This window comes from Halyomorpha halys, unplaced genomic scaffold, assembly GCF_000696795.3.
Source record: "Halyomorpha halys isolate HHAL.00 unplaced genomic scaffold, Hhal_1.1 Scaffold1140.1, whole genome shotgun sequence".
Classification (NCBI taxonomy): Eukaryota; Metazoa; Arthropoda; class Insecta; order Hemiptera; family Pentatomidae; genus Halyomorpha; species Halyomorpha halys.
In genome coordinates, this window is record NW_027109581.1 from 79572 (window position 1) to 98256 (window position 18685).

The 18685-nt window shown below is 29.3% G+C and overlaps 1 long non-coding RNA gene across 1 annotated transcript in view; it reads right to left on the bottom strand.

Moving 5' to 3' along the window:
* Window positions 1-1784: 1784 nt before the first annotated feature.
* LOC136795856 (uncharacterized) overlaps window positions 1785-18685 on the bottom strand; it is a 258646-nt gene continuing 241745 nt past the window's right edge. The window contains exon 3 of the long non-coding RNA XR_010843538.1: window positions 1785-1893. This is a non-coding gene — a long non-coding RNA (uncharacterized lncRNA). The remainder of the gene's footprint in view (window positions 1894-18685) is intronic.

The following is an 18685-nucleotide window of genomic DNA, read 5'->3' on the forward strand; positions in this document are numbered from 1 at the left end:
ATATATAATTCCGGGGTTAAGAAGAATCTAAAACTATTGAAGGATGAGACACTGGTAGAGGACGTATAAGAAAGCGAGCTGAGAGGGCCGGTGTGGTATTAGTTTCTTCTGGCGCTGTAAGAAGCAGTCCATCCTCCATCCTCCCATTCGGGCCAAGATAAAAACAGGAGTGCTTAGTCACGCTTAATTATTTCCTTTATTTGTTTTTTTGTCTATTTCTTTATTACTAAAGCAACGCCAACGCGATTTGCTCTTGGTTCAGTTACTTCATAAGCCGTATGAGTTATCATTGTATGGACGGTTCTTAAACTACAAGCAATTTGGAAAACCTAAATTTTAGATTTATAAGTCTACTAAATTCTTTTTTTTTATTTATTTATTTAATGTGATTTACAACTGTACAAGTAATCAATACAATAAGTAAATATGTTGCATGTTTCATTTACACTTGAAAATCTTAGGAAGGAACCACCCATCGGTGGTACTTCAAGTATTAATTTAAATTAGAAGGTCATGTGGCTATCTTCTTTTAAAACGCCTCGGAGGATTATCAGGAATTGTTAAGGATGAAAGATTAAGAATTATTGGGTTAAGATGGGTAAGGAGTTTGGAATGAAAAGACGCATATCTATTTTGGGCCAAATCTGCAACGAATGGGTTGATGGTCTTTTCGGATAAGTTTATTTGTAGCGTAATAAGAAGCATCAATGATTTTACGTAGGATCTTGGATTCTAAGGATTGGATTTGGGAGGAATTCGATGGCTTGATAGAGCCCCAAGGCTCAATTCCATATGTCCAAATTGGTCTGACTAATTTTTTGTATCGAATGGGAAGTTTAGAGCGTCTGTCAAGTAAGTGTTGTAGCAATCGGAATCTACGACTAGTTTCTTGTCGTTTCAGTCTTGTTTGTGGATTCCAAGTAAGTCCCTTGTCAAGATGGAGTACTAAGTCGGCTAAATTCAAAATAAAAATATTTTCGTGCTCAGGTAGAGTCTCCAGTCAAGAAATAGTGTATAATACCAGCAGACATGAGATACCGGACTAGATGACAAAAGTTATTTTCTTTTTTTACACACAGAGGCATGAGGAAGCTTTTATGAATAATGAACCTGCCATTCAATGTCAAGAAACAAAATAGTAGTGGATCAAAAACATTTCCTCTTTTTTTCCTAAAAACGGCTTAATCTATTCAGATCGAACTTCACATCTTCCATTTATTTTTATTTTTAACGTTTCTACAACTCGGCTGTATATCATGATGGTAATATGACCTCTTTTCCCAATCGTCACGGTTTTTTGCTCCCGTCATCAAGTTCCTACTCTCCAGTTTTGGACATCTCCTGTCACTTCATCCAGCCATCCCAGTTTTGGTCTTCCTCTCCTCCTGGTTCCACGAATTTGCTGTGTTAGCAGTATTTTCGTCATTTTTCCCTTTATGATGTCATAGCGATATGCCCAGCGTATCTAAAACGCCTCAGCTTCAAAGCTTTGACTGCATCAGGTTCTCCAAAGGAAATTCAATTTCGTAATGAAGTGAATTACGAGTTTCGTACAATTTAAAAACGAACTAGCTTATAAAAAAAGAACTGATGAACCAATTTATATCAAACTTTGCAAAACCTAAAACTATTATTTTTAATTTGAAATAAAATCTCAAAAATGGTTTCACTAAAATCTAAAAAAAGTAACATATGAAAATACTCCATTATGTGAAAAGTTTAATAAAGCTGTGTTAAAAACACCAAGTTCGTTTACGCACTTACTGTTGCCGGGACTAAATGGTGTGATATTATTTTAGGTTTGCAATGCCATACAAACTTTACGCTCCTTTTGGATATTATACTGATATGTCATAGTTGATGCTTGTGATTATAGTTATTCAAAAGTGTTAGCTGAAAAAAAAATAATGCTGCTATAATACTTTATATGATTTGTTTGTTTTGTATTACTTCAAAGTTCCTATATTCATAATAAATTACTGATTTATAATAATTACTAAATTGAATTATTTAATAAGTAAAATTATTATATTTAAAATAAATTATGGATCTATTTTATATATACTTCGATTTTCTTTTAAAATATGTTTATTATTAAAACATTAACATAAAATATTCTAGAATATATTTTATAAGACACAATTTCTTAAAAGTCTATTAAATTTTACTCAATACTTTAATACTTTATTTAAATCGAAAAAAAGTTTTGAAAATACTCATGATTTGGTTCACATTGCCTTACAATTGCAGGGTTAATTTAAGGCTGTTAGATCAGCTTCAATCACGAGTGTTTACCTCGGCTTAAAGAAGGCCATAACTGTACTCCAACTGCTCCTCACAAATTAAATGTAGAACAAAAAAGAATGCGAAATCCTTAATCGATTTTTCAAAGTAATGCGGGGCGGCTAGGATTCTCTCGATCAATAAAGACTCTTACCAACTGTAAGTGTGAAAACCGATTAAGTGCTACACAAATTATAATAAAAAATTGTGCTCAGTAAATACAGTATAGTTATAATTTACAATATTGATTACATAAAATTTTTTACAAGTGAATAACTACATATTGTTTAGTTTTGACCAGTAGATATGTTAAACAATTTAAATACTCATATAAATAAATTCCTTTTTTTAATTTATCATGTTAAATAATATAATTATTAATTAAAATATCCATTATTCTAGAATATATTTTAAGTGAGATAAAGATCATATCAATCTCAAAGGTCATATTATCGTAAAGATTAAAATATTTATATTGAAAAGAGCTAATAATTAAAAAAAAAAATTATATATATAATAAGTGTTTACTCCCGCTTGAATGGAACTAAGGAGTAAAAAAACATCAATGTGGCTCTTATGATTGTATTCACTCCAAGCACTCCAATTCGCCTACTTCCTCGTTCCATTTAGAGTGATAGTAGCTGTCTTAAGAAATATATTTTAACTAAACTTATTTTAATAATAATAATGTTTCATTATGTTCATATAAATAAGACTCCTAAAATGATTTTTTTGTTTTAATTTTTTCTATTCATACTAATAAATTTATATAAGCAGTGAAGGAGAAAAACTAACTATAAAACGCAACTCTAGAAATATTAAAAAATAAACAGCCAACACTGAAATATATTAAAAATTCAAAGAGGTCACGTCAAAAAGGGACGGACGGCCGCCTCACCTATTATAGCATAGATATATTTATGAGTTCCTCATTGATTTTCCAAAGATTCATAGCGTAATAATTCATAGTGCAAACTATTAGGGCAAGGGAAGGAGGAATAGGAGGCATGAACGTAAGATTAATCACTTCCAATTACTTTTTTCCTATACATTGCTATGAAGTTCGATAGGAATAATATAAAGTGTTTTAGTTTCCATTAAAACATTAAACGTTATGATTAGCAAATAAAAACACTTTAGTTGTTCTATCAAAACCACTTTGTTTGTTGGTTTGTTAAATCTGTACGATTTCCTCCTGTTTAATACTGTCCTATTCAGTTTTGATTAGAAATATCTTAGTTAATATATATAATCTTATCACTTCTTCGAGAATTGTTTTAATAAAATAAATTGTATCGATTTAAGTCTCAAACAGTCTTTATTAAAATAAAAATAACCTAGTCACCCTCAAAGACAATCTATTAAATAACAACATTTATTATACACTCATTATTAACAATTTTAAACTATATTATTACTAATGAGTGAATAAAAGGGCTTTTTCATATTATTGATTGTTCTTGAGGATGGCCTGGTTGGCCGAAACTTAGGACATTTAAATGTTAATAAAGTGTTTAAAATTAAATGGATACCATTTAATTTATTAAAATACTTTTTTTTTTATATCAAAAACACTTTTTTTTTCTTCTTAAATATTATATTTATACTTATAAAGAAAATGTTATTTTATTTTTATAGCCTATTTCATCTCTTGAATATAAACTGTAATACTTAATGATATTGTAATAAATAGAAGGAACTGGCGTAAAGGATGTGCCAATAGGATCTTTGTCTATTTGAAGAGGCGTTGGCCTTTTAACGTACTGTTCGCTTGTAATTTTAATTTAGTGAATATTTTTTTTTTAGCCAAATTCTTCTTTTTCCTGTTCATAACATATCAATCGCGAAAACTCAATCTCACTTTATCTTTCTTCTTAATAAGCTACAATAAATTTAATAATAAACTAATTAAAGTAATTATTAAACTAATTTCTTTTACTACTCTTTTCGAAACATTAAAAATTAAAACTTGGACATACAGTCACTTACTTAAACCAATGGGGACTTCCGCATCATAAATATTTGTGACAGTGAAAAAGACTCGCTTAAGCGAATTTAATTTATAATTTCATTTTAATGAGCATTAGTACATCCCATTTATTGATTGCCCAATTAACAGGTATGAATACAAATCTGAGGTAAAAAAAAATAAATATTAAAAATAGAACTGACAATTTTTTATATTAATTAATTAATAATTATTGATATTATTTATTGATCACATAAATAACTAAAACTGCACCAACATTATTGAAATGAAATAAACTGACTTGACTAGCGTTCAATAAATAAGCTGCTAGAAAGTTTTTTTTTGGTTGGCTCTGTCTGATTCGTGGATAAAACCAACTATGTCAGACGAATAAAATGGTCAAATTGGCAGAGATTCAAAATATTTTGGACAGATTCATAGAAAATTCTAAAAAATGAATAAATAAAAATAAAAACACGTTCCTGGCAGTTTTTTCATTCATTATAGATGAAAAGCTAAAAGAATATATAGGCCGTTCTAGCTTCATTTTGTGTATTTTCAGGATGAAGTTATATACTTTTAAATAAATAATATATTAACTTAATTACGTACAATAGGGATTATCGAATGCAGATGTTAATTTAATCGATAATAGGATAAAATGTGAAGAAATAAGTAGATGTAGGTTTTATCCGACATTCTTAGAAAAAATGTCTTTAATGTCAATAAAGTTTTATGTACTCCATTCTACATAAAACCTTGTTTGATTTTATCTAACCTTAGATTATCGTATTTTTTTAAAGTTAAAAGTCAGAAGATTCCTAGTCAAAAATAAAAATTAATAGTTTAAATATGAAGTACATTTTTCTGAGAACCATATTCTTGTAAAATATTTGTTTAATCAGCTCGTACAGTTATTTACATGAAGAGATGAATTCAATGTTCAAGGAAAGTCACCTTCTGTTCTATTTACCTATGATTTGGTTGATAGTAAGAACAGGAATTTTCAGATATTCAACAATTTGGAGGAAGATTTATGTAAATTCTGATAAGAAACTACAACATTATCTGTTAAAACTATTCAGTCACAAGCATATCTTACATTCTTAAAGTATTTAAACTTAATGTACTAAGTAATTAAATAATAAATAATTTTTTTGATGAAAATATTTTGTGATACGAACATAATGATTGACCTAAGCAATTTTTTCTTATTTTTTATCAATGTTCTATTTTAAGATTTAATGAATCTGAAAGTAATACTCTTTTAACAGTTTTGTACTTTTTATTGTTATTTTTTAATTATTTTTTTTATGGCATTAACAATTTATGGGTCCTTATTGCCTTAATTTCCAAACAGTTTTATTAGTCATTATTTCTTCAATTTCTGAATTTGTTATTTGTAAATATTGCCTTAAATTGCGAATTTCGTCCTTATTTCTGAATTGAAATGTATAATAACTATTGGAAAAAGGGAAAATTGTGGTAAAATTTAATTAAATTTTGAGAAATATATTGGTAATGTGTTTTTAATTGATGGTCTAAAAACAATGTTTAGATCACACATGATCATCAAAATAATAATTTCTTTATTAAACATCAGCTTACTTACAATTTACAAACAATTTAAATTTAAATAACGGATATTCGATATTTACTCGAGTTTAATCACTACTTATTTGTCTGATTAGAATTTATCTCAACTAATAACGATTATGTAGACCAAGTGGATATGATTCACTCACACAGGTATTGACGCCACGAATTTAACGCATTCCTGTAAACCCCCTAATCTTTGAAATAAAAGATAATTGTTTAAATAAATAAAATTTTATCCATTTTAGTTTCAAAACATTTTGATTCCATTAGATTAGAAGTCCGATGATTAAAACTTTTTATTTTTTTAAAGAAGTATCTGTGTATATGATAGGATAGCAAATCACTATGGTCTTAAGTTATTATTATTTCATAAATTATCTGTTATAAATGAGAAAATATGTTTTTATAGTAAAGAAGTTTTACCTGATATAATAACATAGATTTGAATTGCAGGGTTAAATAAGGATATGGAACATTAAGAGCGAATTAAAACTACAGGATTCGCTTAACATAAAAGTATATGTCACCATAGTGAATGGTAACTTTGTTGGTAAAAATTGACTTTAACCAAATCGAAAATTCAAGAAACATAAAGCATTTAGTGTAGGTATTGGAAGAAGATAGTTGACCTTATGAAGTAGATTGTTGGAAGATAGTCCGGGTACCGATCAGTAAAGGTATCAAAATAGTAACAATAAATAGTTTTTTGTTACTACTTTGATACCTTTATTATTCGGCACCCGGACTATCTTCCTACAATCTACTTCATAAGGTCAACTATCTTCTTCCAATCCATTTAGTGTAGAGTTAAGTACAGTTTTATCTACCGAAATCAACGACAAAATGTATTTTTTCCAAACCAATAGTTAACAAAAATGTATGCTCTCTAAGTAGATACAGGATGTAAATACACACACGACGAAAAGAAATTCAAATTTACATTTTAAAAAAATATTAACCACCAAGCGCTCTCAGCGCCGCTCCTATATTCTAGAAAACCTGTAATTCACATTCTCAATCCAATCCCGTATTACCAGGTCCCGTTTATCTGACATCTATCCTCCACCTCGCCGAACTGTGTTTGTTAACCAGTTTTTATCCGAACTGTATATCACTGGAACTCTATTCCTTCTAACATACGCCATGTACCGACCCTTCCCTCGTTTAAAACACATATATTCAATTTCCTTTTACTTTACCAATATGTTCCGATATTATAAAAGTACAGATGTAACTAATTATTGTTTTATTTTTTAATGTATTTAGTCAATTAAATATTAATGTTTTAACTCTGTATCTGAAAATATTTGTTTACAATTTTAGCATAAGTTATAAATAATGTCCCCACACTGTTTTTGGCCAATATATGTTGTATAATTAAACTTATTTTATAATTGTTCTAAAGGGATCTAGTCCCAGAATAATAAACTATTTTTTATTATATTTCAAAAAGTAGCAAAAATTATATTGATCCTAAAATCTGATATACTAAGGTACATAAACCACATACTTGAATTAGATATATAAATTGTTTTCAAAAAATCACCGTACTAGAAAGGTCAATTTAACATGTCTGATGTGGGAGAATCATTCTTAAACTTTAAAAAAAAATTAAATTAATTGTTTGGAATCGTGAAATATTCAATTTAGCTCTTTTATAACTGTACAAATTTTTCTTTCACTGTGTTCTAAATTTTGCCTTGCATTTTTTTTATGGCGAAATTTATCTATAATTTTTCCTTTTAATATAAAATTGAGCTTTTTTCAAGAAATATCGAATACCTATTGATTATTAGAAGAAAAAATAACTTGAAAATACCATAATTTGCAAAACAAAGTTGATATCCTGTTTTTATATTAATCGTGCAAATATTATTAAATAAATTCATTATCAAAATTAAACATGTTATCAGATATAAAACTCGTTTATCTGTTGTTTTTTTCAATCAGTAAATCATGATTCTTAAATTTCCATGAAAATTCATATTTATGACGATGAACGAGGCGAAACAAGTCTGCCGTTTACGAAATTGGATCAGGAAAGAGTTGATACAGTTAGAGGAGCACACACAAGTTGACCCTCGAAGTTAGAAATGCAAATGAAATCCGGGGGTAGACTTTCGACCAGCATGCCGTGTGGCTTAGGCGGAAATTATCAGGGGCCTGCCAATTTCCTAGGCGAAGGCACTCATCCCTTGACCCATACAGATTCCTGCCATAATTCCTCCTGCCAAAGCTCCTCTTACTAGCGAAGCCAATACTCGTGCCCTTCGGAATGCCCCTATTCCACTATCCAGGGATAAATGTATGCAATCCGGAATGTCGTTCGCTCTATTTTGAACATTGAAAAAAAAAAGCTCCATATTGCGAATAAAACATGCATATTATAATGTATTTCTTGTAACCGTTGCCATTCTTCACCCTTTGCTGAGCGTGCATGCTGCATGGACCACCCTTTTCAATTTTCGTTACTAATAGTGTTTAGAAAAGTATTAAAACTCTTAGTGTTATCAATTGAACATCCCTTGAGCTATCAATGTCAAGTTACTGAGTTACCCATTAGCGACTTATCAGTCTCCTGAGGTGTTGGATCCTGAAATGTAACCCTAGCGTTCCAAAAAGCGCAACGCACCCAATTAAGCTACACTCAGCATTCCCAAAAAAAGTATGATGACAAAAGTTTAATTATTTTAAATTTATAAGTGAAAGGGAATATAATAATAATTATAATACTTTATTTATTCTGGGACGAGTCCCTTTAGAATAATACAGAGAAATCAATATATGAGAGCTGAGGAGCCTCAGAAATACTTAAACAAAAAATACAAATAAATATAAACAGTCATAATAAAAAAATAATTATAGGTTTCTTTCTCACTTTTATCAGTTGAACAATAAAAAATGTATAAACAAACGATGTAAAAATGATTAAGAATGATATAATAGTTTACATACATATTTACAATTATATTAATTTACAATTTTATGGGGTATGAATGGATAAGAAATGATTGAACAGGCGGGATCTAAAGGTAGGGAGGGTATTAGAGCGACGGATGTTGGAAGGGATGGAGTTCCATAGGGATGAGGCTCGGATAATGAACGATCTATCGAAAGCAGCGGTTCGGTGGGCCCTGCTGTATAAATCTGAAGACCGTGAACAGGTATTGCGGGAACGAATAGAGGATTTGAATTGAAGGAGCTTGTAGATGTATGATGGACGGCGGGATTGGATGACTTGGAAGATGATGAAAGCCAGGAAATACTTACGACGGATAGGATAAAGCCACTTCAACTCTGCATAAAAACGGGAAACAGAGGCGACCCTTGGGATCTCGAAGATGTATCGTACACAGCAATTTATCAAACGTTTTAATTTCGCCTCGAGATCCCAGAGACGCCCCCATATACTATACAACAATAGTCAAAGTGGGCAAATATTAGAGAAATGACCAGGAGCCAACGAGTTTCAAATGGAAATAGGTGGCGGAGGTAATTTAAACGTTTTAAAGTTGAAAAGGTACGGCGGGAGATATTGGATGCATGGTTTTTCCAGGAAAATGTTTGATCGAAGGTTATTTTCAGGTTTTAAACATATGATTATGTTGTAATTATCTCTTTACTTGTACATTTCCCTGGATAATATTTTAAATGGGAGTTGATTAGGTCGACCAGAACTATCAGAAGTAACTTTTGGAATATTCCACCAAACTGTGAAAAAATATGCAAACATAGATTAAATTATGAGCTATTACGTTAAAGTACGTGCAAAAACGTAATTTATTTCTTGAATAAATATTCCATACAATGAAAATATTAATAGTGAAAGTAAATCTTTTACATAATTCGTTACAAAACAAACTATTAAATACTCTGACATAATTAAATTGGAAATACCTTGTTAACAGTTGCAATCGCAATTAATAATTTGTATGTATCAATTAACAAAAATCAGCTTTAATTTACTAGGTTTATAAATGAAATACGAGTGAATAAAGGTGTTAAATTAGAATCTATTTTAGACTATAAAACTAAATTTCATCAATTAACTAAACTGTTCTAATTTAAGGTTAAAAAAAACTGTAATGTTAAAAATCCATATTTTTTAAAAATGTTTACTGAACAATCTATTCTCATTAAAGTGCTTGAAATTGTTTTTTTAATAATAATTATTATATATTTTTATAATATACGTAACAGAAGAAATAAAAGGTTGATCAAGAATAGAACTTATCTTATTTTAAAGCGGAGTTTCCAACTTGTAGAGCCATTAAATTTAACTTTGTGTTCTCTCTTGTTTTAGAATACGATCTTTTTTTTTTTTTTTTTGGTTTGGTTATCTCATCAAACTTTAAAGGAAGCAAGAGAAGCGATTTTGGAGGAATTATAAGTTAAATTGGTTATACGAACAGGATTAATTTCTTTTGTAAAGAGGACATCAATTAATTTTTGTTTTTAACTTTTAATTTATGTTTTTCGAAGTTATTATTTTTGTACGTATATATAATTTTTATACACAATTACCACTATCTACATATTTTTAACACTTTAGGATAATTATATATTTTAATTTAGTCACCTTTACCCTTCGACATAAACCTACCGACTGCCCTACAGTATCCTTCAATAATATTGCTCTTACTCCTGTCGAACAGATCCGCTACCTTGGATTACATCTGGACAAATGACTAACCTGGACTCTGTTAATAATAAATAAAAATGAAAAGACAGGGAAATGCGCTTCGATTTCGACTATTACAGCACTTACTTGACAAACGGTCTAAACTTCCAATTCATTACAAAAGACTTATCTATATCACTGTAATAAGACCAATCTGGACATACGGTGTTGAGCTTTGGGGCTCCACTAAACCTTCGAATGCCTATTGTATCCAATCCTTACAATCCAAAATCCTTCGTAAAATCCTCAATGCTCCTTACTTTGTCACAAATAAAATCATACATAAAGACCTTAATTTTCCCTATGTAACAGAGATATCATTCCTTACATTATAATCTCCCTAACCATCCAAACCCACTAGTTTCTAATCTTGTTTCGTTTTTCATTCCTAAAAATCCTCTGAGGCGCTTGAATAGAAGATGGTCCACGAGACCTGCTAATATAAAAACTTCATTAGAGTGCTACCTATGGGTAGTTTCTCTACACGCTTCATCACTCCATAATAACATACATAAAATTTACTAAATGTATAATTATGTACAGTTTTAAATTCCAATAAAGATAATTAAAAAATAGTTGTTTTGCTATACTTCGTGATGCACACCACCTACACTAATTATAAGGGAAATCGCACACTTAAATTAAAAATAATTACACTTTAAAAATAACTTTTTCTGGGGGGAAACATTTGTTTAAACTGTTTCCCTAAAAATTAAGATAATGTGATACAGTTTCTCTTTTTCTCCTTAGCTTAGAGGCTAAGATAAACTATGTCCTAGTAAAACTATGAGAGCCTTTTATAATTATACTGTATAAGGAAAACATTAGCACAATCTGCTCTTCTGTGAAGTTTGTGTTACAGGAAAATGTGACATATTTTCTTTAACATCCAAGGCAGACATATACATATATTTAAATATACAGCAAACAGGATATTTATACCAGCATGAAAATTTTTTGTATAACATCTATAATATTATTTAACAATGTTTATCCATATTTTCTTATATACAACTATTTAAAAATCATTGGGCAAGTATAAGTAAAACTGATTAAATAATAACAAAATAATTTATATAAAACATAAAGAAAATCAATTTTAAGTAACCTATTACAATTTTATAACGGGTGAAAATAATCAAAAAGAAATTGATAAATAAACGGTGGTAAAAAACGTCCTTGTTTAGACTTTATTGTGTTCAAAACTCTTTATGGACAATAAGAAAGGTGAGTGCAGATCAAAGGTGTCAGGACTTATTACTTCCGATTTTATCTGAAGAACCTTTTAAGATCTGATTCGAATTCAACTTCCTAAAATCTTGTTATTCCTCGTCTTATTGCTTTCACTCAGAAAGTACAAACGCTCTTTATTCAATATTTATTTTAATTTAATCCTTTGGAACAAAATACTCAAAACACTTGTTTGCAAACGTCAATTACCGCTGAAGGTGCTGAATTTATAATTTGGTGCTCCAGTGTTTCTAAACTAGCGTCTCCAGGAGGACAAACAAATCAAAGGAGCCGGAATGAGACAAACGGAAAGCTGAAGACTGGAGGCAATGTCTTTGCTTAAACTGTTTTTAGTCAAAAGGAATGTAAACGGAAGGTGACTTAATTTGTGATGAATTATGTTTGCGCCTAATACTCCTTGCTAATTGGCATCATGTGAATGTATTTGCCAAACCTACTTCCAGAAGCTACACCAGCTATGAAAATAATTCTCAGATAAAACCCCAAAATATGCCTCCTTCTCACAGGAAGACTTGTTGGAAATATTGAAGGAATAAAAGGATTTCATTTCACAAAATAATTGAATTGTTGGTGATTCTCGTAATCGAAATAAATACTGTAAAAAGATTTTTGTTATAAGCTTTTCGATTCAATTAACAAAGGTTATTATCGTGATTAATTCTTCATTTTGTATTGACCTACAGATTGTGACCTTCATTGATATATTTTTACTTACCTCTGTACATCTTTTTTCTATATTCTTTAATTTATTCTGTTCATTGTAATATATTTTTTTTATTTTTTTACATGTTATAGCTCTACCCTTGCGTGGGATAACACAATCCGATTTTTTGGTCCTTTTTTTTAATTTTCTATAAAATCACGGTCAGGCGTCTCATTTTTCGATTCTCCCCTCCGTTGCAGGGCGCACCAGAAAAGCTCGAAGACACCTCTATTGCGATGCCGCAATAAATTTATATTAGCAAATTTCATGTAAACTATTACTCCTAAGAAGATAAAATCATGAACTACATTATAGTTCATTAAACTAGCTTTAATTTGAGGGCTAATAAACATCTGTTCGTCAAATAGTTTTTGAAATATAAATTTTTCAAAATAAATTCACTAACTACTGATATTTCAGTTCGTCCCATACAACATTTTTCTGAAACGTTGCTTTTTAAAAAGCTATATCTCGAAAAATATTTAACGTAAACAACTCTATTAGGGCTCATATTTTAGCAAATTTACTATTCTTTAAATGACATTCTCTTATATTTTCTTGTGTTGTTCCTACTTTTTAAGATATAGAGCTCCGAATAAAAAACTTTTTTTTATTGCTTTGCCATAACACCCGCCATTTTTTATTCCCCCTACCTATACTTCGCAGACAGCGAAACTTCCAATACACATCACACAGATAAGCCATAATTTCTTGATCTTCGAGACCCCGTATAGCTGTTCATATATAATATAATAAATCACTCTTATTAACATACTAACTCATTAGCCTCCTCAGGAATATTATTTGGTCTATAGAAAATATATTTTCTCATTAACAAACTGCATAAAAATGTTTTATAATTCAACCCCCCTTGTTTCGCAATAATTAAACAAAATCTAAACATGCATTTGGAATTCCTGTAGTAAGGCACGGGCAGGAGCTCATGTAAACAGCTAGTTTTTACCTTTCATATTCAAAGCCTTGTAAAGTGGTGCGAAACTGTTTTTACTAATTGATTTTTTTTTTACAGCACCTAGGCTTTATCTTACGTTGATTAAGTGGTCAATCAACGATCTTCCAAAATTAAATTTTGATTAGCAGCATTTAAAAAAAATCTAAATCAATAAGGGGTCATGAAAACCACCTACTTCAGAAAAAAATGAAAATCTTAACCTTCCTAGTTAGAGATTGACAGAGAAGAATGAATCAGGAGTTCTTCAAACCGTTCAGTGAATCATTTAACGTCGCGGAACCGGGATAGCTCAGAAGTGATAAGCGATCAGCTAACTGATTCAATGAGTTTAGTTCTTTTTACAGGTGAAACAGTTAACTGTATCAGTTTGACATGATCTGAGAAATTACCCTTCGGTCAGTTTATTTTTTGCCCTTAGTTTTTTTTCTGCAGTACAGTACAGTAGGTATTTCTTTCGACAAATGGTTTTAAGAGGAAAGATTCATCTGTTGGGTGTAGACTAGTGTAGAACGAATAATCAAATTATTTCTTAGCTTCTGCATTGTGTATAATGAGTAAAATAGATCTTATATTTTATATATTATATATAATTTATTTTAATTAGCTTGATTATATTCATTTAATTTATTTATTTTTTCTTATATACATATGGAGATTTTATTTATTTTTATAGTTATACTTTTAATTTTATTATATTTTTAAATATTTATTGTTTTGTTTTTTTAGGAAAGTATACAATCATCACTATTATCCATTTCCCAAATTTTTGACATATTGTAATATTATCACTAGTTTGAAAATACACCTTATTTAAAAAAGTACACATTATTCTACATTCATATAACATGATCTACAGGATTCTTTCAGTTAATTTTTCTAATGTTAACGTAGAAGACTCAAAATGGTATTTCTTTCATCTAAGATATGATAAATGACCTTTTATCTTTTCTCACTGTAATATAAATTAATAAATAAAACATGAAATATAGCATAAGTAAATATTTGAATAATCCTAATCAATTATTCAAATTTTTTCCTGCAATATTTCGTGTTTTATTTATTAATTTATATTACAGTGAAAAAATATGTTAATAATCTAATGATATAAAAAACGAATAATGATTTCGCTGTGATTTCAACGTTCCAATTAAAAAAAAAAATTTGCTTAGGATATAGTGTATTTACACTATACATATGTATATTCGCTTAACAATAAAATACCGGATGACAGTAATATAAAAAAACTCTATAAACAAAATTTATATTAGAATGTAATACTGAAAAGACGTTGCAACTCGTCTCTCATGTTTATTATAAACCAATATTGCTTCAGATTATACCTATGTGCCTTAACCTCTGCTCTTGCTTTTCAATCAATTCCCGATAATCCTACAGAAAGTCTGGAAAGAAAATTGGCAACGAATTTCCTACAGAGAACAAACATTGGATTGCAACTGAATAGTAGATTTCCAGTTTTTTTTTCTTATACACATATTTAGCACATTCACTTGTTTGGAAAATCCAGTTTCAGATATCGAAAATGTAACATTTCTAAAAAAAAAAAAGAACTAATCTATACAATTGATTTCGTTTAAGTTACATTAAAAAAAGACCGAATACAAAAAAAATTTCAGAAGTGTTTATTTACTACTTCGGTATGGAATATTGTTTTTGGACAATAACTTCACAATATGTATACATTACTGAGTACCTGGGTCGTTTGTTGTTAAGTTTTATATATTTGCGCCAATTATAATCAATGAAAATTGCTGTAATAAAATATAAAATACACAAATAAGAAAATCTCCGATCTGAAGATTCTAACCTCTTCATAAAACTCTGACGATCTAACTTCGTTTTTTTTTTTAATTACTAGAGGCTTGATTTTCGTGCATTGAAACAACGAAAAACTTGCATTAAAAACCCTGAATCTTGCAGTAAAAACCTTAAATATTCATAAAATGCTCAAATTCTGGAATGATCAATTTTAATGTCTAGTTTATAATATCAAGCTTAATTAACGTGTTTGAATCTAATTAAACTTGCTTAATACTCCCTACCTTTATATTTATACACAAACAATATTACTTACTTCCTGCATTCTTTTATGTATATTTACAAACATATATAAAAATCTAAACGGCTCACATATAACGCGATGAGTGCAGAAAAACCAGAATAATTACCTGAAAGCACCAGAGAAGAGACCTTCAAGGCCGTTTTAATAGCGTGTAGTGTGGAAAACGTAAATAAATCCAAAAAAGTTACTAAGAATAAATGAAAGTAAAAAGGTGGGGGCATCGGTGATTTCCTGTATCTCCGGACACCATTTTTTTCATTTTTCCTGATAATTTCTGACACACAGGGGCGGTGATCTTAACCAACCCCAAGTCAAACAGTAGGTTATTGTTATAATCTAGGAGGACCTTAGCTATAGTTGTGGTGCACCTGTAGGTTAACCATATACTAAGGAAAAGAAGAGGTGCCGCCAGGTACAATTCTTCTTTATGTCGACATTAAAAATAAAATAAAAAACAGTATACATATTTGTTTTATTAGTATACACTATAATATTTAGACCAATTTGGACATATGGAATTGAGCTCTTTGGCTCCACCAAACCATCAAATTCCTCCCGCATTCAATCCTTAGAATCCAAAATCCTACCAAAAATCCTTGATGCTCCTTACTACGTTACAAATAAACTCATTCACAAAGACCTTAACATCCCATTCGTTGCTGATTTGGCCCAAAACAGATATGCGTATTTTCATTCCAAACTCCTTAACCATCCTAACCAATTAATTATTAATCTTTCATCCTTAACAATCCCTGATAATCCCCCGAGGCGTCTGAAAAGATGGCCACGGGACCTTCTAATTTAGATTAATGTTTGAATTACCACCAATAGGGTGGTTCCTTTCTAAGATTTTCAAGTTTATATGCATGAAACATACAACATATTTACTTATTGTACTATTTTGTACAGTTGTAAATTACATTAAATAAGTAAATAAATAAATAAAAAATTTTTGTTTTTATTTTATCAAAGTGTTTGTCTTGTCATTCATGTCAACCCCGTTATTAAGAAGGAAAAAAAATATCAATATAAAATATTGGCACACTTTATGCAGCTTTTTAACTGGGCCAGAAGACAGTTTAACCCTAAAATATTGCCAGAGGGAAAGGAGAGGCAGGTATTAGAAGGAACTCCAAACTGGCTAAGCGGGCTGGAGTTTGCAGCTACTTGGTATACATGGTATGTGACAGATGGTCCTATGATTCCATATGGGGCCAAGTTAGCTAACTTTGTCTCCGCAACTTACTCTCTCTTTCATTAAGAGTCTCTTCTTACACTTTATCCACTGTTTTCCTCAGGTAGCTCTCATCTATTTTCAAGTTCTCAGGGATCTCATATCAGGTGAATTAGCTATAAAAGTGTCAAATATAAATAATGAGGAGTGAGCCATAATTAAGTTATTAAGTTTCTATAATAGAGAAATTTATTTTTTAATACTATATAAAAACAGTTTACATATTTGATAATCTATTGTGCAAACATTCCTAATGTAGATTTTTATTTAATATATAATAAACTTTTATTGTGTGTGTCTTATGCGATTTTGATCACTGTTGTTTCTACAACTGAATTGAAAAAAACAAATTCAATTATTTCATCCATTGTGAATGCCAAGATAAATAAAAATTGAATACTCTGAAAATGCCTTATTTTATATTTTGGGTTTTGATGACGTTGACATGGCTTTTCTAAAAAAATTTTTTTTTTTTTATAGTAGAATATAGAAAAGTCTAACAATAAAAAAAAAACACGATTTACTTGGATAAATTTAAAAGTGATTGAATCAATGTATAAACTAACCTCATAGATTTTTTCACACTAAAACTGTAGGCATATTTTGATTGAGTACTATAAAAGACTTTCAGGGTTTAAAACAGCAACAAAGTACTAATTTCCAGTTAAAAATTCAACTCGCGCATTTACAGTCCAGTGTGAAACTGTATCTTGTCTTCACTTTATCCGGTTCTAGGAATAGTTAGAAAGTTGAGCCATATTTCGAAAAGGTATTGTGATCAATAAGGTAGGTGATAGGACAAATAAGTAGTAATAATATTTCCTGAGTAATAAGAATTTAAAGTTTAAAAAGTCGCGGTCTGGTAGAAGTTTCATTAGTAAAAACTTATCACCAAGAATTTAATAAAATCATCAATATCGACGGCACGGCTCACACCTGTTCTTTTATGATTGCTAATAAAACTAAAATTTCATTTATATTAAAATGTCAGACACAAGGGCATGATAGGATCAATCAGTTCATGATTAAAAGAAATCACCGGCTATGTACTACAGAATCCTGAAAAATTCCTGATTCTTTTTTTTTTTTAATTGCGCATAGAAAGTAATGTTTTTGTTTTGGTAATTTTTTGGATAAATATTATTTATAGTGACTGAATTTTATATTAAAACATGTTTTAACACTCAAAAAATCATATTTGGAAATAATGTGTGTGATCTTATGGACACCAAAAATTATGAGAAAACTTGGTTTTCATTTTTGTTTTTATTAACAATTTTCCTGTATTTCAAGATGGTTATTAACAAAGATAACCTATAGTAAATCTTAATAATAAAAAAAAAGTTTAGTCCTTGAAGGCTATTAGTAGGTTTATTAGAAATATTTTAAATGGCGGCTGTGGATATTAACATTTTATTTATTTAGATGTTAATGATTTATATTATTTATAAATCATTTATAATATATTATATCAAGGAAATTAAAAAAAAAAATCGTTAGAGGTGTAACTCAGTATATATAAATGTGTCCAATCCAAACCATAATATGTGAACATTTATTTTATTTTTTATTTTTTTTTTAAAGAACATTTTTTTTTTATTTTTATGAAAATAACATTAATATTTTTTATGAAAACATTTTTTTTTAATAATATTTAATCGAGTTAAGAATTTTACAGTTTAGATTATTTTTCTTTTAATAATATTTAATCGAGTTAAGAATTTTACAGTTTAGATTATTTTTTCGTGAACATACAGTAACAAGCCAAAATATGTAAACATTTTTTTTATTTTAGAAGAACATTTTTTTATTTTTATGAAAATAATATTAATATAACTTTGAATGTAAAATATATTGCTCCAAGGCAATCACGAGAATGCAAAATGAACTATTTAAGATAAGTAAAATATTG